This window comes from Notechis scutatus, chromosome 2, assembly GCF_049901735.1.
Source record: "Notechis scutatus isolate UNSWTSFEM ecotype Mainland chromosome 2, rNotScu1.2, whole genome shotgun sequence".
In the NCBI taxonomy this organism is placed as follows: domain Eukaryota; kingdom Metazoa; phylum Chordata; class Lepidosauria; order Squamata; family Elapidae; genus Notechis; species Notechis scutatus.
The window spans coordinates 196,839,859-196,853,533 of NC_142010.1; the positions used below are offsets into that span (position 1 = coordinate 196,839,859).

A 13,675-nucleotide genomic window follows, 5' to 3' on the forward strand; every position below is an offset into this window, starting at 1 on the left:
AACACATATTGATTATTATGAGCTCTATTTGAACAAAACATATTATATAAATGGATTTTATCTAAATTTAAACTTACATTCTTAAAGTTCTATTTTTACAATGATTTTATACAATATCTTCAAGATAATATGAAGAGGCCATTAAAACCAGAACAAACTAAAAGAAAACAGTAGTTAAGGGCCAGAAACTCTAAAAACTTAAATCACCATTAATTCCTTGACTTTACATCTAAGCCTTCAGTATAATTCTATTCTACATGCAATTATATTTATCTAGGATTCAGTCTCTAAACAATTCTCTCAGAATTCTCAGGTCATTTCTATGGGCCTTGGTACTTAATTCCTATGTGTGCAGTAATCACTTTGGGACATAAATTCTCTGTAATAGGTGAAAGATACTTTTTATGCTTGGAGGTTGGCAGATGATATAAAAAGAATTTCTGAAAATTCTTCTACAATGGTCATTGCAGCTACAAAATTTGCCTTTGAACCTATCTGAATGTATTCTATAGAATATTTTAAAAAGCTTTCCACAAATGAAATGCCAGTGTTGCCATATTTTTGAAGGGATTAATAAATCCATGAAGTAAAAAAAGCAAATACAAAATTAATTTTATACAATACCTGGTTAAGAAATCAAACTATTTTTAAAAAACTATATATCTGGTGAGGAAGATGGTAGAGAAATTATAATTTTTACCTACCAATTCTGTATTTTCTTCTATTTCAACTCAGTTTTCTTCTGCCTATGGATTAGGGAAGAGATGAAAGAAAAAAGAAAAATGAAATATTTATATTACTGCATAAGAAAACTTCCAGATATTTTCAATATATAAAATTTGCTTACTTTAAAATGAGTGTATAAAATTGTCCTAAATTTAAAAAAAAAAATCTAAAAACACTCAATAAGTGAAACAAGCATTCAGCAAAACCAGCGAACAGGAACAACTAAGAGACATTTGAAATTATATCAGAGATTTTGTAATGTCAAAATAATTAACTCTGATTTGTCAGAAATAATGTACAGGTAGTCCTCAAATTACAACCATTGATTTAGTGACTGTTTGATATTACAACAGCACTGAAAAAAGACTTACGACTGATTCTCACATTAATGACTGTTGCAGTGGTAGGATTCAAATTTTTTTATTATCTGTTCTGTGGGCGTGAATTGGTGGATATGTCAGGGGAAGGATACTGTAAAATCTCTAGTCAGAGGTGGTATTTGCTGGTTCTCTGTACTACTCAAAATTTCCACTACCGGTTCTCCAGAACTGGTCAGAACCTGCTGAATACCACCTCTGATCTGTTGTATACCTCCCGAGGTCACATGATCAAAATTTGAACACTTGGCAACTGGCATGCATCTACAACAGTTGCAGCCTCCCAGAGTCACATAATCATTATTTGCAACCTTCCTAGCTGGCTTCTAACCAGCAAAGTTAATGGCAGAAGCCAGATTTGTTCCCTTGGCTGTGTGACTTACTTAACAACTGCAGTGATTTGCTCAACAACTATGACAAAAAAGATTACAAAATCAGGCATGACTCACTTAAAAACTGCTTTGCTTAGCAATGGAAACAGGTTTTAAGATGAGGACTGCATGTAACCGATGCCAAACACATTTATAAAATTATTCCAATATCTATCAGATTTGATTAATACACTTGTTTAAAATATTGACATTTACACTTAAATAGCAAAAGTTAATTTTAATTTCTTCAATATTCTATCATAGCAGTGACAAAAAGTCATGTAGTTAAATGCCAAAGCTGTTTTGATAAACTGGGCTATGAGACCTGAAAAAATAACAAGAATAGGTAGGTTTATTACAGGTATCTTATATAGTATACAGTTGTGCTCATAAGTTTACATACCCTGGCAGAATTTATGATTTCTTGGCCATTTTTCAGAGAATACGAATGATAACACAAAACCTTTTCTTTCACTCATGGTTGGTGGTTGGCCGAAGCCATTTATTATCAATCGTGTTTACTCTTTTTAAATCATGACAACAGAAACTACCCAAATGAACCTGATCAAAAGTTTACATACCCCAGTTCTTAATACGGTGTTTTGCCCCCCTTAACATCAATGACAGCTTGAAGTCTTTTGTGGTATGTGTGGATGAGGTTCTTTATCTTCAGATGGTAAAGCTGCCCATTCTTCCTGGCAAAAAGCCTCCAGTTCTTATAAATTCTTGGGCTGTTCTTGCATTAACTGCACGTCTGAGATCTCCCCAGAGTGGCTCTGAGGTCAGGAGACTGAGATGGCCACTCCAGAACCTTCACTTTATTCTGCTGTAGCCAATGACAGGTCAACTTGGCCTTGTGTTTAGGATTATTGTCATGTTGGAATGTCCAAGTACGTCCTATGCACAGCTTCCAGGCTGATGAATGCAAATTTTCCTCCAGTATCTTTTGATAACATACTGAAGAATTGCCATCAATTCTGACCAAATTTCCTGTGCCTTTGTAGCTCACACATCCCGAAAACATCAGCGATCCACTTCCGTATTTCACAGTAGGAATGGTGTACTTTTCATCCTCTTGTTGACTCCTCTCCAAATGTAGCGTTTATGGTTGTGGCCAAAAAGCTCCATTTTGGTCTCATCACTCCAAATGACTTTGTGCCAGAAGGTTTGAGGCTTGTCTCTGTGCTGTTTGGCATATTGTAAGTGGGATACTTTGTGGCATTTGCGTAGTAATGGCTTTCTTCTGGCAACTCAACCATGCAGCCCATCTTTCTTCCAGTGCCTCCTTATTGTGCATCTTGAAACAGCCACACCACATGTTTTCAGAGTCCTGTATTTCACCTGAAGTTATTTGTGGGTTTTTCTTTGCATCCTGAACAATTTTCCTGGCAGTTGTGGCTGAAATTTTAGTTGGTCTACCTGACCGTGGTTTGGTTTCAACAGAACCCCTCATTTTCCACTTCTTGATTAGTGTCTGAATACTGCTGATTGGCATTCGCAATTCCTTGGATATCTTTTTATATCCCTTTCCTGCAATGGTGGTATTCAGCCAGTTCGCACCAACTCGGGAGAACTGGTAGCAACCATTTGGCCTGGGTCGCCGAACCAGTAGCAACTTCTGGCTGGCCATGCCCCCAACCCAATCACCCGGTCGCCCAGCTGCTGCTCGCTTTTTGGTGCAAAGAACAGGGAGGCGAGTACCAGCTGCTGCTGCTTTGCCATCCGGAACCGAGTTGGTAGCATACATGAGGCCGGGACCTTCTGCGAGGAGACGGCGCATGGGTAAGTCCCTCCGGCGCCGTGAGATGCATTGCACATGCTCTATGTATGCCCAAGAAGGAGGAGAAAACTTGGGTGAACTTTTCTGCCTCCCTTCCCTTCACTGCTGCTCAGAAGGCAGCTGCCCCAGCCTTTAAGGTTCTTCGACGCAGAGGGGGGGACAAAAAAGGGACAGGCCAGGTGCAGGAGTTGCCTTCCGACTTCCAGCCAAGTCTTGCCATGACCCCTCACCAAGAAGCCTCCAGCCACCACCTCTTTGCTAGCAGGAGAATCCTCCAGCCGCTGCTCCTGGCTCAGTTCCGGCCAGCAAACAAGTGGCTGCTGCAGGCCCTTCGTGCTTCAAAAAGCGGCATGATCACAATTTCGGTGCATGATTTCTTCATTCTGCTGTCCCCAGGGAGAAGGCAGAAATTGAATAGCGGGGTCCGGGGCATGCACCCACCTGGCTGCATCCTTTCTTCATTTCGCTGTTCCCAGGGAGAAGGCAGAAATCATGCCTTCTCTCTGGGGACAGCAGAATGAAGAAAGCATGCAGCTAGGTGGCTGCATGCCCCGGACCCCGCCGCTCAATTTCTGCCTCCTCCCTGGGGACAGTGGAATGAAGAAAGCATGCAGCCAGGTGGCTGCATATTCCGGACCCCACCGCTCAATTTCTGCCTCTGACCTGGGGATGTGCCACTTCTGACCTGGCCTGGTCAGCGGGTGGGCGGGCAGCCATTGGAGGGCATCTCCACTGAGCTGGGGCTGGGAGGGGCGTTGGAGGTGCACATGTGCAGTAGCCCCGGTACATCCACCCGCCCTGCCCTCCAGGAATACCACCGCTGCTGCCATAGCCACTCACTTTCTGCCTTTCTCCCAAGCGACGAAATAAACAAAGCGAGCGGCATGCTCTGGTCGCCACCCCTGCCGCTTGCTTTCTGCTTCTCATGCCGTCCCAGTCAGAGCACGTGTGTGTGTGTGTGAGAGAGAGAGAGAGAGAAAGAGAGAGACACATAAGTGTGTGTGTGTGTGATTTACATTCATTCAATGTCTGTAGTCCAAAGCATTTTGCTCTACAAAGGATTGCATTTGGGAAACATTAAATCAATACTGATTTTCCAGGAGGGATTTGTGAGTAATGTTAATATTTGCTGGCTCCTTCTTATATTTTCTGTTTAGACTCTTGTACATGTCCTTGGAAAGACTATTAATGCCAGTAATACTGTAGTTTCTCCCCCTTTAGATCTCCTGACAAAGAGAGAGAGAGATGGAGATGTAGCTTCTTGGGAGTGCATTTTGGAGAAGTATCAAGAGAAATGCTAAAAGGGCAATCAGTTTGGGATTAAATTCCAAATGAAACTGGGTCTTCAGGGTAAGGAGATGTGAAGAACTTTCAACTGCAGGTTTCTAAAAATCTTATTAGGATATTAATCTCATTTTTTAAATAAAATTTTTAGAAACCTGCAGTTGAAATACTGAAATGGTATAGGGTTTCCCCCAAGGTCCCTTCTAAGTGTTATTCTGTTATTCTGATACCTTTCCCGGGACCTCTACACAGATTTTGGCATCCTCAGTTTTCCTGCCTGAGCAGGGGGTTGGACTAGAAGACCTCCAAAGTCCCTGTCAACTCTGTTATTCCTCAGCTAAATAGCTAAGAGTCTGAGAATGCCAAAATCTGACTAGAGGTCCTGGAAAAGGTATCAGAATAACAGAATAACACTTAGAAGCGACCTTCAGAGAAATGGCTGTTCAGTCTTGTCTTAAAAATTTACAGTGATTGAGTACCCAGAACTTCTGGAGACAAGCATTCTACTGGCTAATTGTTCTCACTGTCAGGAAATTTCTCCTTAGTTTTAGGTTGCTTCTCTTTGTTCAGTCAAAAAAGGTGAACATTTTTACAGAACTATAGATACATTGAGGCTGGGTGTGACAAGGAATGGCTGGGAGGGGAGGGGCCAGGCGAGGCACCTCTTGATGTGAGTGACATTGAGTTGGCCATGCCCATAGTCACATGACCACCAAGCACGCCCACGCAGTCACATGACCAAGCCATGCCCCACACTGTCACATGACCATCAAGTCATGCCCAGTCACATGACCACCAAGCCACACCCACAAAATAAGCCACGTCCACAGAACCGCTAGTAAAAAAAAATGTGAATCCCACCACTGCTTTCCTGTTTTATACAGTTCAACTACCTTTCCCCGCAGATCCTTTGACAATTATTTTGCTTTCCCCATGACTCAGAAGCCAGAAACGTCAGTGCAGCACTGGATGAAAGATGCAAGGGTCTATCAGGAGTCCAGGAACTCATTGACCGTTTATACACATACACTAATTACAAACAAACAGATCACAGGTGAGGATGGTTACCTTTAATAGCCATTCAAACCCCTTTGTGCCAACCTGTGCGCATGTTATCAGGCCAAAATCACCAGGGTATGTAAACTTTTGATCAGGGTTATTTGGGTAGTTTCTGTTGTCATTATTATTTAAAAAGAGTAAACACAGTTGATTGATAATAAATGCTTCAGCCATACACTAACCATGAGTAAAAGAAAAGTTTTTGTGTTATCATTCATATTCTCTGACAAATGGCCAAAAAATCATAAATTCTGCCAGGGTATGCAAACTTATGAGCACAACTGTATTTGTATCTCTGCTTAAGCCAAGCAAAATTATTTGTTGGCACAATTCTATTTTCTAAGCACATTTTTTAAAACTTTAAAAAGTCATCAAGCAAAAAGAAAAGAAAAATATATTTAAAATATTATTATATCAAAAACTCTAAAGATACATGTCTCATTTAATCCTAGTGGTTTCGGTTCCCATTGACCTGACAGTCATGGTGGTTCTCCCACAGACTCTCTTAAACAAGACATAACAGGCCCCAGATACTATCCAGATCCATATTGAGTAGTTTGAGCAGCACAAATCAACTCAAGCATAGAAGCACCAGTCTAGTTTCAAAACGATTTGCCCACGAAAAGTTCTTCCTTTGCTTATGGGCTGACAAAATGATAGGAAAACCTGGACACCGCTTATTCTCAATTTCTTTTGATGGCCTCTGGTATCCTATTCATTTATTTACTTATGGTTTCAATCAGCTAGAACTCTAGGAAATGCATAGCATCCAAACATTGATAAATACAATGCAATATAACAATAAAAGATAATAATATACAGTTTATTCTTCTGGATAAAACCTGAGGTTGGGGATAAAGATAAAACATCTGGGTGTTTTTATTCCTGACAGCTCGTTTACATAGTCCCTGTGCCCTGTCTTAGAGATAGCCTATTTACATATTTTCACACCAGAGCCTCCACTTTACACCCAGGTTACTCCAAATGTTTTTTTCTGTGGAAACCTTCCTCTGTGCCAAGATTCTAATTCACATGAACAAGAGGCTTGGGCGAGATAAGTAATCTGCAAGGCTCCAATTAGCTTACTCCTAGACTGCTCCTCTCATCTGACTGCATGTAGCTCCTTGGCCATTTCTCTTTTGGCTGTCGAGAGCAACGTTTCTTCCCTAGTAATACTAACTTCCACAGCATCCATCTACCCCTTTGATCTATGCTTACTGTCAGAGGAGCTAGAAACAGGAAAAGGGATTCTTCCCCCTCTCTGCTCTCTCTTCAATGCCCCCCACCCCAGTGCAGATCCTTCACCATCTACCACCATGGTGATTCCTTCCTTATCTCCAAACTTTCTGGACAGTATCATTCCCAATAATAGCAGCAGATGTTTTCCTGCTCTTAACTGAGGGAAGCACTTTTGCTGGTCTCATATTTGAGGCATAGCAAAAAGGCAGCTGCTAAAGCAATGGTTTTCCACTGTCCTCCCATTGTTCTCCAGCCATTCAAAAAAAATTTACTACTCTGTGGGCGTGACTTGGTGGGCGTGGCAGGGGAAGGATACTGTAAAATCTCCAGTCAGAGGTGGTATTTGTCGGTTCTCCGAACTACTCAAAATTTTGCTACCGGTTCTCCAGAACTGGTCAAAACCTGCTGAATACCATCTCTGGTTCTCCTCTCATAACTAAGGATATAGGAAAGAGCCCTAAGTTGCTCTAGAAAGAGCTGCAATATGACTGCTATCCATCTCCTTATGTTTTGATAAATGCAACAGAATTCCATATCATCTCAGTATAAGTGCTAAGCAATATCATACAGGGATTTAGCATTATTGCAAGATAAATTAAACTGGTGTTAGGATTACTAACAAACCAGAACATTATTTTTGGTTTAAAAGTTTTACCAAGACTTATTTTACAATTTTAATAAAAATCATGTATGGAAAAAATAATCCTGAAATCTGCGTTGTGGAAAAGATAAAGACTATTTTTACTACAAACTAAATGTTATAATCCTTTCACAAAAATCCATGCATGGTAACTTCAGCAACAGTTAAAACAGGAGATCATTTTGCTGAATCTTCACTGAAACAATTGGCAGCAGATAAGTCTTTTCAAGACAGTGATTGACCAATAGTTGCAGTTTTCCTTTCTGCCTTTCTGTGACCAGTAGCATGAAAATAAATCATACAAACTGAGTCTTTTTCTAGATTATCCATGTTCTAGTCATTTCCAGATGATATAACAACAATGTGTTTTACAAGAGGCTGCTTTTTAAGATAGCAATTTCTATTTCAACTAGTATAGAATATGGTCATACCTAGCTGTTACAGACAGAAATGTATAGGATATAAAGAACTCTATTTGGTTTATAATTCAACTGATGGAGTTCTGGCTTGGGAATCTAGGTAGCTGAAAAATGTTTGTTTTCACTGAAAGTGTGTAATGGTAGTAATTATTTTAGTAGGCATCTAAAAATACTGCCAACAGGAAACACAGAAAAAAATTGAAAAATGCAAAGCAAATAGAGATTTACAAACTGCTTAGTTTGATATAATGGTAAAGCATCAGGACAGAAAGCGGGAGAGCTTGAGTTCAAATCCTGCCTTAAGTCATGAAAGCCAGCTGTGTGATTTTGAACCAATCATCAGTCCAACCCACCTCACGGGGTTGTTGTGGGGAAAGTAGGAGGAAGAAGTAGTTAGTTGTAAAAATAAGAAAGTTGGGATAAACAAACAAATGAAACTAGAATTTCACAGTGGCATTAGATCAATTCTATATAATAAAGTTTCTTCTACTAATCCAAGATTTCAAAATCATTATTAAAATCAATTCAATACTGATTAACTCAGGCCTGTCAAACTGGTGGCCCACAGGCCGGATACGTCACATGCAGGCCACGCCCACCCCAGCTCTGCAAAGGAAAAAAAAATCACGATATATCACGATCCAGCCTGTGACCCGATCGAGGTTGACACCCGTGGATTAACTAAAGTGGCCTGTACAATCTGAATCATAAATCACAATGAACTAATGAAATTTCTGTCAAGTCTAAATACTCTATCCTTATTTAACAATTCAAGCAGAAGTTAATACATTAAAACCTCAGGTTAAGAGCGCCAAACTTTGGATATGATAAAGTCAATGCACAGAATTATAATCCATAAATGGTTACCAATTCTACGTTAAATTTTTTTTTAGAGCAGAATAAAATCTCCCCCCAAGTATCTAAAAAGTCAGAAAATTAAAATATAATACCCACAACTAAGACACTAACTGACTAATTCATTCAAAACTATTAATAATGGAACTTTACACTTTGATGTATGATTATAATTTAATTATTATATAATTTTGTGTTTACACTTCCCTATTTTTCAATTTGCAGTTAGAAAATTTGTACATAAGTGAACTGTGAACAAAATGTTTTTCAGTATATATGTCTGTCTAGAATAGAAATAATCACCTAAGCTAAGAGAACATAAACCACACAATATGTATATTTCATGTTTAATTAAATCTCTTAGTTTCAATCAAGGCAAAGCACAATATAATGTTACACAGCTACTCTCTTATAACAAAGACTTCAGATTCAGCCCACAGTTAACCAACTCTCATGCGTCCAAATTATAATATACCAGCTGTGACTTTTTTCCAAACAAGAGGAGCCAAGAGGATCATCTATTCTCAGTACAAAATATTTGCAGCAGTCAAATCTGTCAAACAAAGTATTGCTCAAAATGTTCAGTTTCCAAATATTCAGATATGAATTATTAACTTAAATCTACAGATTTGATAACAAAACAAGTTACTGGAAAATTATACAGTACTTATTTAACATACCATAGTAAGATATCTACTGGTAAATTAAAATAAATAATGTGACTGAGCCCTCTGAATATCTGGTTTCATTAAAATATACTGTCCCTGAAAAAAACAAAATATTGGGAAACAAAAGACAATAACTATAGCCTAACATAATATTCAACACACAAAAGGAAGCATTGATTGAACCAATCTTGTCTATCAAAAATTAAGTACACTTTGATTAACAGTCTACAAACCTAACGCTTGTGTTTTTCAGCAAGACTGATGGAAGCAGAAGCAACTTATAAAATGTGGCAATACTATTAATTCCAACAATGGGGTGGGAATGAGAGAAGGATAAAATATATCCAGAGCACATGGCAGTGAGGATAAACTTTTAAACTTTTACCTGACTGTACAAGCACAGATTAAGTTTCCAAATTACTCAATTGAATTCATTCTGCATAGCACATTGACAGCAGAACTGTCATAGCTTACAGTAAATTCAAGATAAGCTGAAAGCCTAAATGTGTTTAACATTTTAAAACCTATTGTATTACCAACACATGTGTTGATGCAATGTAGTGCTATTCTTGAGCAATTTTAAATATTAGCTGTGGGATATAAACATTCTGTGTATTTAATATGTAATATTCAAAGTTAATATTTTATATTATTTATGTCAAATATATAATATAGAGATTTTATATAATAGAGAGATTTAATATATAAATGTGTTAAATATTAAAGATTAAATCATATATATAGTTGCTTTTGATTTATTGCTGACTCCTGGCAACTGTCTGGATTAGACTCTGCAATTTTCTTGACAAGATTTTGGAAGCGATTTGACATTGCCTACTTCCTAGGGCTGAGAGAAAGTGACTGGCCTAAGGCCATCCAGCTAACTTTCTGCCTAAGGCATAAATAAAACTCATGGTCTCCCAATTTCTAGTCTGATGCCTTAACCATTACACCAAACTGTCTCTCAATATTAATATTAAATATTATTTAAGATTATTGTAGAGGCAAGTACCATACCAGAAAGCAGACTGTTCTAAATGGGACTGAGTTTCTTGGGTTCCTGGAGAGTAACTTGACAAAAAACATTTTCAGTGGCACTCATAATTACAAGTTTACAGATGGTGCAACGCTGTGGGACTTCTCTAAGTTTGTGCATGAACAATCTTTTTTTTTAGAAAGGGAATTTCTAATACTACTCATCAAAGTATCTGCCCTTAAATAATGCAAACTGCGTTTTCTAGTGTGTTATTCTTTGTAGCAGTTTAGTTTACCATAGATAAAATATAGTTGCCTTATAAAAACTAGGGACTACTGTTGAGAAACAGCTCATAAAATGTTTTATTAAGAAATGCAATGGGAATTAATTGTTTGAAATAGTTCAAAGAACAGCTGCAGCGATGGGAAAATGAAAAGCAGCTTTGAAAAGAATGAAAGGAGGGCATTGGATGAATTTGGCATATTTAAGAAATAATAAATTTCAGATAGCAGATTTCATTTTATTTATTTGGATATATCCAGAATCTCAGTTGTTAAGATAATTTAGATACAAGCATAAGTGTTTTGACATCATTTTGAAATTGATAACTTCAAGTAAAATTATCTTATAACTATGTACATTTATACGTTTGAAAAATCAGTGACATACGATTTGAAAAGATAATTCAATTTTATCTCATGTTATCTGTCCATGATTATCTGACTAAATATAATTTTTTAGATTAATAGGTTAGCAAACTTAATTTTCCAGGACAGTTCATCCTTCAAGTTTGCCTCAGACAGACTAGTGGAAAACAACATTTGGTTATTAGGATATTAATTTAGAATCCTGATCTCATGCTAATAATATACTGGGCTAATCCCTTGATATAGATAATGATATATGGATCATTATGTTTTTAGTAATCAGAAAGACATTCATTGCCTCAGATAATGACTCAAAGATAAACTACTGTACATCTAAAACCCCAAGAGACGTATGTGCCAGAAATCTGACATAGGTTTAAGTGCACTCATAACTCCTAAGCTAATGTCATAGCTAAATGAGAGACACATCAAAAGAATTGTTAGCATAAAGCAAGAGTTCACATTCTGAAAGCTCCCTACAGATCCCTATGCAGCATAGTTAGTGTCTCAAACTTCCCTGTAAATATTGTTTATATACATTTGCATCCTTATGAAATCTATTATGCAGAAAACAGTCTTCCACAACAACTTTTTTTAATAGTTGTTAGCTTGGTTCGCTATTTACCAAAATTCAGGTTAAAGATAACAGATAAACCAAAGACCCTAAAATTATCATTAATACCTACACCATATTTTGAGCACAAACATGGGTCACCCTAGTTGATTTAAGTAAATATTTCTAATTAGTAATTTCTTTCCTTTCTAAATTTATATCCTTATGCTGCCTTTTTTTGTTTTTTTCCCTAACAATATAATGAGAAATGCCCTTACCAGTTCATTAGTCTGAAGTCTTTTCATAAATAACAGAGAAGTTTCAAGTGGCTCAAAAACAAAGTACTATATGCCATTAAACGTAAATTTATTTTACTGAAAAAGAGAATCAAATGTTATTATTTTATCTTTTACCATTTAAGACACAGAGGTAGCTCAGTGATGGTTGGAGTTGCTTTTGACCTTGAAGCTGTCTACAGGTAGTTGATACCTATATAAAAAGCTATGAATAATGAAATCGCTAGATTTGCAGAAGAGACTATGGGAGTCTGCTGACATGCCTAAGCACTGAACTCTAGGTAAAGACATCTCCCCACTTGAAAAAGTTGCTATTCTGCAGGGAACTCATAGAACCTACTACAACCTCTATAAGTAGGCACACTTCCCCCTTTCCACACAGAGTCTGAGAAAACCGTGGTCAGCTATAGAGAATAGATCCATGCAGCTGTTACTGAGTGCAAAGAGAAGATGTAGTAAAGGCAGGAAGAAATCAAGAGGGCTAATGATAAGAGTGCCCTTATTTTTGAGTAGCATCATTGGCCTTGGCACAGGAACATTTTTTTCAGCCTAATGAAAGATCCATACTGCTTGGTCAAAATCTGCAAGATCTGCAGTTGTTTTCTTTCTGTGTGACTGAAGCACTTTTTATTGTTCTGGACTGCAGCAAGCCAGCATTCACCTTTTCTTTCCTGTCTCTTCTAGAGTTATGTGGTTTGCTCACACACTGAAAGGGGCAGGGGACAATGCTGATTTTTTTAAAGATAGCCCTTGTCAACAGGGAGATTATTTACTAATATTTTAACAGCTCAACTGCAAATTACTTAGAGAATTGCATATGGACCACAGACCACAATGGTATAAAAAACTACTAGGGATGGTGTGGTTAATTCTGCAGTGTTGAATTTTTAGGAATCTTCCATCATTATGTTTGTTTGTTTTTGAAACACCACGTAGTGCAAACTGTAGCAGTTCATAAATAATTCTAAATATTCTTCTGCAGCTACAGATTTAAGCTTCTTGGTTCAATTCAAAATGCTGTTTTAAATCTTTAGAGATGTAAAGAGAATAGCATCCCCCATCTAAGAAGACTAATCTACCAGAGAAGCCCAGCCAACGTGATCATGAAACAGTGTTTCTAATCTTCAAACTTTTCAAGCAATTCAGGAAGATAATATCAGCCGCCATTGAGAAGTCTGATAGCACCAAAAGAAGCATAATTCCTCTGTCCAGATCCCCAAAGTGGTCATTCAGCACAGCAATCAATGCTGTCTCAATCCTTTACTCAGGTTTGAATTCTGACAGGATAACCTGTTTCGTCTATTATTTTCTGGACTCTAAAAATCAGGGATCAAAAACAGGGTTTGGGGGAAATGATTATTGTTCAGGTGCCACTTCCTCCCTGAATTACTTACTGAGTCTGGCTTGTATATTAGCCTAATCTGCTACCATAAGAAGCCAGACAGATAATGTATCCATCCACAAGTGGGAAAAACTCTATCAACTTCCTTAGATGTCACAAGCTTAGGTGGGAAAAGGTGCAGTGAAAGTAAAATAAGAAAAAATTGACTCTGCTTTATCCATACTTCACTCTTCTTCTGCAAAGCAGGGATAGGCAAAATTCTCAGTACAGAAGGAAGTAAGATTCAGTTATTCATTTCCTAAATTGATTCAGGAAGAAGGATGAATCCAGTCTTCCAAACATTTTTGCTTTAGAGATCCAAAAAAAAGTTTGAGCTGCCCTTTTTCTTTTTTTCTCTTTAGAGAAAAAAATTCTCTTTTTTTAGAGAATTCAGAGCAATATTA

At 37.7% G+C, this 13,675-nt stretch overlaps 1 protein-coding gene across 12 annotated transcripts in view; it reads right to left on the minus strand.

Moving 5' to 3' along the window:
* Positions 1-13,675, minus strand: part of KDM4C (lysine demethylase 4C) — a 204,782-nt gene that overhangs the window by 186,171 nt on the left and 4,936 nt on the right. For all 12 annotated transcript variants that reach the window (XM_087957743.1, XM_087957736.1, XM_087957742.1 and 9 more), the window contains exon 2: positions 705-746. The gene's annotated coding sequence lies outside the window, so the exon portion shown is untranslated. The remainder of the gene's footprint in view (positions 1-704; positions 747-13,675) is intronic.